Here is a 7,915-nt window from a genome sequence, read left to right as displayed (position 1 = left end):
TAGCATTGTGAGGTTATCTGTGGGTTTGCGGTAGAGTGAGGTGCCCATCCTTGATGGAGATACATGTGTCCAAAATGAGACAGTAGAGAGTAGTCCATTGTGAGTGTGATGGTGGGATAAAACTTGTTGATATCACTGTGTAGTTTTATCAGTGACTCCTCGCCATGGGTCCAGAGGAAGAAAATGTCGTTGATGTACCTGGTGTATAGTGTTGGTTGGAGGTCCTGCGTAGAGAAGAAGTCTTGTTCAGACAGGTGCCTAAAGATGTTGGCATATTGGGGTGCAAATTTGGTCCCCGTGGTTGAACCATGTGTCTGGATGAAGAACCTATTGTCAAAGGTGAAGACATTGTAATTGAGGATAAAGCGGATGAGTTGTCGGATGGTGCTCGGAAATTGGCAGTTGTTGCTCGTCTTTAAAGAACCCCCAAACCTCAAACAGGTGAAGGGGTAAATGTAGGAGAATGGGTCAGTGTGGACTTGTTGGGCCGAAGGGCCTGTTTCCACACTGTAAGTAATCTAATCTAATCTAAACTATAGAGGAAACAGAGAGTAATGAATAACGAACAGTACAGCACAGGAACAGGCCCTTCGGCCCACCAAGACTGTGCTCACACGTGATGCCTTTCCAAATGAAAAACCTTTTATCTTTTCATAGTCCATATCCCTCGATTCCCTACCTATTCAAGAAATTGCTATTGTATCCACCTCCACCATTACCTTTCAGAAGCACATTTCAGGTAGCTGTCACCATCAGTGTAAAAAAGCTGTCTCACATCTCCTTTAAACTTTCCCTTCTTACCTTAAAACTATGTCCCCTTGTAATTGAGATTAGTATCCTGGGGAAATGGCTCTGACTATCCACAGTAATAGCCTGGGGCTCTGATTTACGAACGAGAGGGACTGTATTGTTGAAGAGGAGAGTGTGAAACGGACTGATAAGCTAGAAGAGATATCTGTTAGGAAGGAAGATGTGTTGGACATTTTGAACAACTTGAGGATAGACAAGTCCCCCGGGCCTGACGGGATATATCCTAGGATTATGTGGGAAGCAAGAGAGGAAATTGCAGTACCGTTGGCAATGATCTTCTCGTCTTCACTGGCAACGGGGGTGGTACCAGGGGACTGGAGAGTAGCGAATGTTGTGCCCCTGTTCAAAAAAGGGAATAGGGATAACCCCGGGAATTACAGGCCAGTTAGTCTTACTTCTGTGGTAGGCAAAGTAATGGAAAGGGTACTGAGGGATAGGATTTACGAGTATCTGGAACGGCACTGCTTGATTAGGGACAGCCAGCACGGATTTGTGAAGGGTAGGTCTTGCCTTACAAGTCTTATTGAATTCTTCGAGGAGGTGACCAAGCATGTGGATGAGGGTAGAGCAGTGGATGTAGTGTACATGGATTTTAGTAAGGCATTTGATAAGGTTCCCCATGGTAGGCTTATGCGGAAAGTCAGGAGGCATGGGATAGAGGGAAATTTGGCCAATTGGATAGAAAACTGGCTAACCGGTCGAAGTCAGAGAGTGGTGGTAGATGGTAAATATTCAGCATGGAGTCCAGTTACAAGTGGAGTTCCGCAGGGATCAGTTCTGGGTCCTCTGCTGTTTGTAATTTTTATTAATGACTTAGATGAGGGAGTCGAAGGGTGGGTCAGTAAATTTGCAGATGATACAAAGATAGGTGGAGTTGTGGACAGTGAGGAGGGCTGTTGTCGGCTGCAGAAGGACTTAGATATGATGCAGAGCTGGGCTGAGGAGTGGCAGATGGAGTTCAACCCTGCCAAGTGTGAAGTTGTCCATTTTGGAAGAACAAATAAGAATGCGGAATACAGGGTTAATGGTAGGGTTCTTGGTCAGGTGGAGGAACAGAGGGATCTTGGGGTCTATGTACATAGATCTTTGAAGGTTGCCACTCAGGTGGATAGAGTTTGTAAGAAGGCCTATGGAGTATTATCGTTCATTAGCAGAGGGATTGAATTCAAGAGTCGTGAGGTGATGTTGCAGCTGTACAGGACTTTGGTTAGGCCACATTTGGAGTACTGTGTGCAGTTCTGGTCGCCTCACTTTAGGAAAGATGTGGAAGCTTTGGAGAGGGTGCAGAGAAGATTTACCAGGATGTTGCCTGGAATGGAGAGTAGGTCATACGAGGATAGGTTGAGAGTTCTCGGCCTTTTCTCGTTGGAACGGCGAAGGATGAGGGGTGACTTGATAGAGGTTTATAAGATGATCAGAGGAATAGATAGAGTAGACAGTCAGAAACTTTTTCCCCGGGTACAACAGAGTGTTACAAGGGGACATAAATTTAAGGTGAAGGGTGGATGGTATAGGGGAGATGTCAGGGGTGGGTTCTTCACCCAGAGAGTGGTGGGGGCATGGAATGCGCTGCCCGTGGGAGTGGTAGAGTCAGATTCATTGGCGACCTTTAAGCGGCATTTGGATAGGTACATGGATGGGTGCTTAATCTAGGATAGAAGTTCGGCACAACATCGTGGGCCGAAGGGCCTGTTCTGTGCTGTATTGTTCTATGTTCTATGTTCTATGTTCTATTGCAAGTGTAATGATATTATCACAATCCCACTGACTCTGCTGAAGTCAGAACCTTTCAGGGAGAACACTCAACATTTCTAGTCAAATTATTTGTGGCCGGAAGAGAATAGGAACAGTTGAATCTGGATATAACAAAGGTGCAGATGATGGTTTATTCAGCAGCTAGACTGAGACAAAATGGGAGACCTGAGATATTGCGGAGTTGATAGTGAACAGGATTGGTGCTGGAGAGAATGTGGAAATAGATATCAGCTTAGAGCCGAAGTACATGTTGGAGTTATACGCAGTTTGATTCCACTTCAGATATTGGCATTAAAATTGTTTGGTTAGGAATGGAGTTTGTGAACAGAAGTCATGGCAACAGCTTCCTTTTTTTTCAGTATTTAAGTTATGAGGACAGTAAGTTAGTTCAACAAAGTTTATTGAATTCATAGTCAGATGGAAAGACTTACCAGGAATAATAGTGAGGAGAGGATAGAAATCAGCTTGAATCAGCCAAAGCACACTTAAGGTCCACCCAATCTTGAGGAAGATTGTGAAGACCCAAATGTAAACCCCTGGTCAGTATTGGAACATTCCAGTCTATTGTTCCCATATTCTGGTCCATTGTTGGAACACGTCAGTGCATTGTTCTCAGACTCTGATCTCTTCTCTCCCTCACTCTTGAACTGTTGATCCTGGTTAGTGCTGCAAGTGAAGTTCCTACTGATACTATGTGATAATATTGTAAGACCCCCCCCCCCTTATTAATAGGAAGTAAACCTTTTAGTGAAATAATTTGATGCATGGAGACTGACATTAACTACAATCACTGAACGAGCAGGTTCACTTAACCCCATTCAAACCAATTTGTTTTATACCATGGTAAATTAATACATTTGCTCAGTCTGGATGGGATGACTGAGTGTTTCTGAGGAATGGACACAACAGCAAAGTGATTGATCTTAACTATTTAATGCTCCATAGATATGGAAGTGTGGTCAGAGGACTGAAGAGTTTTCAATTACCATCTCTTTTCATAAAAGAAGAGGCAAACCCTGTAATAAAGAAAAGCCAATATAATATAATTAAAATATTGAGGAGACTTCTAGAGTCCACCATTTGGGGAGAATAATTTGTTCCTCAGATACATTGGATTTACAAGAAGCAACTAGAATAGCGACGCAAATGGAAAACACATGTATCGACAAGAAAGGACAGTTTATTAAGCTAGTATCAGAGCAGATCAATGAAGATGGTGCTGTAGATTTTCTCAACTAAAATAAAATCAAGGGTCATTGTCGTGGAAATTAAATCTACTCAACTATTAGCAGGAGCAAAGAAAGGTCTTTATTTTGAATCCTGCAGGATTGACTCACTACGCTACGCCAGATGCCTTAATACAAAGAGCACTGAAACATTGTACAGATGCTTGCCATATAGTGTTCCTTATCACACTCTCAAGGGCAACTCCCTGGTCTTTCAGACATAATGGTTCTTCAGCCTTCGCTGAGTTCGACTATCGCAAGGTCAAGTAGAATGTTTACAGAATTCACACAGAGTTAAGCTGACTGCAACCCTTCATCAAAGCATCGTTTACAAAGATCAGTACAGCATTGAATTAAAGAAAAGCATTCTCTTTAAATTTCACAGTAAATGGATAATTTCCCATTTCATTTTCCCCCTTTTTGTCATTTTATGACATCAAGCCCAACTACAGCAACAACTACAAAGAAATACAGAGCCGTAATAGCTATACATTAAAAAAAGTTTAGGAAACACCAGGCCATTCCTCAGATACCACCTCCCCGAAACACAGCTTTGTGGTGGTATCTTCCCTTGCTCTGGTGTGCCCTGTACACAGCCCATGTGTGAGCTGCGGCAGCCCCATAACCGTATGAGGCTTCTAATCACTACTTGCACTTAATTGGTTCTGGTGCTGTCCGATATCTCCTCGGGCTCAGCTACACGCTTGTAAAGGCTGGTGTGTATCCACTTGGCTTTCTGCGAGCTTAACTGCTGTCTGTGTTGTGAGGAGCACTTGAAATGGTCCAAGCCACCTCTTCGCCATACACATGTCAATCTGCTCAGTTGGCGGCTGCTGGGCTGCTGTTCTTGCTGGATTAGTGGTGCTGGAAGAGCACAGCAGTTCAGGCAGCATCCAACGAGCAGCGAAATCAACGTTTCGGGCAAAAGCCCTTCATCAGGAATAAAGGCAGTGAGCCTGCAGCATGGAGAGATAAGCTAGAGGAGGGTGGGGGTGGGGAGAGAGTAGCATAGAGTACAATGGGTGAGTGGGGGAGGAGATGAAGGTGATAGGTTAAGGAGGAGAGGGTGGAGTGGATAGGTGGAAAAGAGGATAGGCAGGTCGGACAAGTCAAGGAGTCAGTAACTGAGCTGGAAGTTTGAAACTAGGATGAGGTGGGGGAAGGGGAAATGAGGAAGCTGTTGAAGTCCACATTGATGCCCTGGGGTTGAAGTGTTGCCTCATCTTCCGCCTCGGAACACTTCAACCCCAGGGCATCAATGTGGACTTCAACAGCTTCCTCATTTCCCCTTCCCCCACCTCATCCTAGTTTCAAACTTCCAGCTCAGTGACTGACTCCTTGACTTGTCCGACCTGCCTATCCTCTTTTCCACCTATCCACTCCACCCTCTCCTCCTTAACCTATCACCTTCATCTCCTCCCCCACTCACCCATTGTACTCTATGCTACTCTCTCCCCACCCCCACCCTCCTCTAGCTTATCTCTCCATGCTGCAGGCTCACTGCCTTTATTCCTGATGAAGGGCTTTTGCCCGAAACGTTGATTTCGCTGCTCGTTGGATGCTGCCTGAACTGCTGTGCTCTTCCAGCACCACTAATCCAGTATTTGATTTTCAGCATCGGCAGTCATTGTTTTTACCTTGCTGTTCTTGCTGCTGAGTCTGCCCTTGCATTGCCTTGGGAAATAAGATCATTATTTTTTTGTCTGAGCTTCACACTTACACACAGCGATTGATTTAGGCAACAGGACTGCTTCCAGGAGGTCGGAAATCAGGTCGCGGTGTGTGATGGGCATTCTGGTGGAGGCCAAGAATCCCCTGTTATTCCACAGGGTTCTAAAATCATGTACAACCCCAAAGGCATATCTGCTATCGGTGTAAATATTCACTGTCCTTCCCTCAGCCAACGTATAGGCCTCAGTCAAGGCAATCAGCTCCGCTGCTGGCCCTGACAGATGAGAAGGGAGTGATCCCACTTTGACTACCTCGTAGATAGTCACTGCATCGTAACCAACACAATTCTGGCCTGTCCCCTTGCTCCTGAATGCTGACCCATCCACAAAAAACTCCATGTCTGGATTCTGACATGGTCAATCCTGCAAATCTGGTCTGGGGCTACAAATTTCATTAGTTACAGCAACACAATCGTGTGGGTCTCTGTCTCCTTCTGTGGGGAGAAGGCTAGCAGGGTTAAGGGCGTTACATCGCTTTATTATAATGTTAGGCATCTCCAATAACACAGTATTGTATTGGAGCCAACGTGCTGCTGACATGTGTGCGGTCGTTTACTCATAAAGCAGTCAGGATCCTGCATGTGGGACCAGAAGGGTTAATTCACCACAGCCGACTATATCCCTGGATGCTCCAACAGCCTTTTCAGCTACAGCCACAGCTCACAGGCATTGAGACAATCCTGCCACTACGGGGTCAGGTTTAGCTGAAAAATATGCTACCGGCCTCAATCTTCCCCAATGATCCTGGAACAGCACAGATGTCATGCAGCCACGTTAATCATCTACCGTTTGTACAAAAGGCTGGTTTGGGTTCAGAATCCCCAGTGTAGGTGTAGTTTGGAGCGCCCCTTTTTAATTCAACAAAGGCACTCTCGGCCTCTGGGGTCCACTGTAATGGACTCTGGTTCTGCAACCCTTTTCCATGGGCTATGTCACTTTTGGGGCCTCAAGGGTTGTGTAATGTGCGATAAACATCCTACAGTAGGAGCACTTACCCAAAAAGGATAGCAATTGTCTCTTCGTATGAGGCTTTGGAATTTGCTGGATTGCTTGAACTCTGTCTTGACCAATAGCCTTCCCTTATTCAGATATTAGGTGACCTAAGAACTTCACCTGTTGTTGCACAAATTGTAGCTTTGTGAGACTGGCTTTGTACCCTTTCCGCATTAGATGGCAGAGCAATGCAAAGGTCTCCTTCCTCATTGTTCCTTTGTTGGTGCCGCGGTCAAGCAATCATCTCCATCCTGCAGCAGCACTGACCCCGGGGTTTGAACAAGAGTCTCCAGACTCCTGCGTAGAGCCCCATTATATATGGTGGGAGACTCACAGTAACCTCGCATGAAGGTATATGATTTCCCTTTGAATGAAAAAGCGAACCAGAATTGACTATCTGGGTGCACCAGATAGCAGCACGTTGGCTCCGATACAATACTGTGTTATTGGAGTCGCCTAACATTACAGTAAAGAAGGCATTTGCTAAATCCACAACAGAGAACCATTTCCTGTCCAGTGGAATTTGAGCCAATATAGTATAGGAATTGGGAACATTTGGGGCACGAGGAATAACAGCGTCATTGACAGAAGGTCTTGAACAAATCTCCATTCCTCCGGTTCACCGGGAATGGTTGTCTTTTTGAACGGATAAATGGGGGTTCTCACCGGTGAGTTTACACAGGGGATTATCACTCCTGCCTTTAGGAGGGATTCAAAGACTGCAGTAATTCCTTCTGTGGCTTCGGGTTTTAACAGGTATTGTGCTCTGCAAGGACGATACTCAGACTTCGGGGTTATCCTTATGGGCTCACAGCCCCATATGAGCCCCACATCATGTTTTCCCTTTGTCCACAACTCAGTAGGGACCATTTTTAATCTTGGGTTTAAGACTTCTATCTTAGGAAAACGTTAGGCTATCCCCCTAGGCTTCTCAGGGCTAGCGGGCATTACCTAGACTGTCCTATCTGCCTGAGTTAGCCAAGTTAGTTTCTTCTTATATGTCCACTATCTGCATTTAATCAGATACCCACATCATCCCTGAAGACCCAACCTTTCATTCTTTGTGCCTTTAGCACCCATGCTCCTAAATCCTACCACCTGTCACTAGACACCTTCGCCAGTGACACGTGAGACCAGAACCTTCCACATCAACAAGATAGGGTCTACTTGCCGTCACAGATACTTTAGATAAGTTCCAATAAAATTCCCACAATAACAACTGATCTGGTTTCACCAATCTCCTGAACCAATCCTTCTCATATGGTTCGTCAGGGCCAACGTGATGTATGTGTGCTGTGCAGTGCAGCATGTCTCCAGCAAGGAAATCGGTGTTAGTAGGATTAACATAGTTACTTGCTTCCAGGGCGAGGGAATTGCTGACTGAACTTATCTCTCTCTGGA

The sequence above is a fragment of the Chiloscyllium punctatum genome, chromosome 52 (genome assembly GCF_047496795.1).
Source record: "Chiloscyllium punctatum isolate Juve2018m chromosome 52, sChiPun1.3, whole genome shotgun sequence".
NCBI lineage: Eukaryota > Metazoa > Chordata > Chondrichthyes > Orectolobiformes > Hemiscylliidae > Chiloscyllium > Chiloscyllium punctatum.
Note: the sequence above shows the minus strand (reverse complement) of the source record.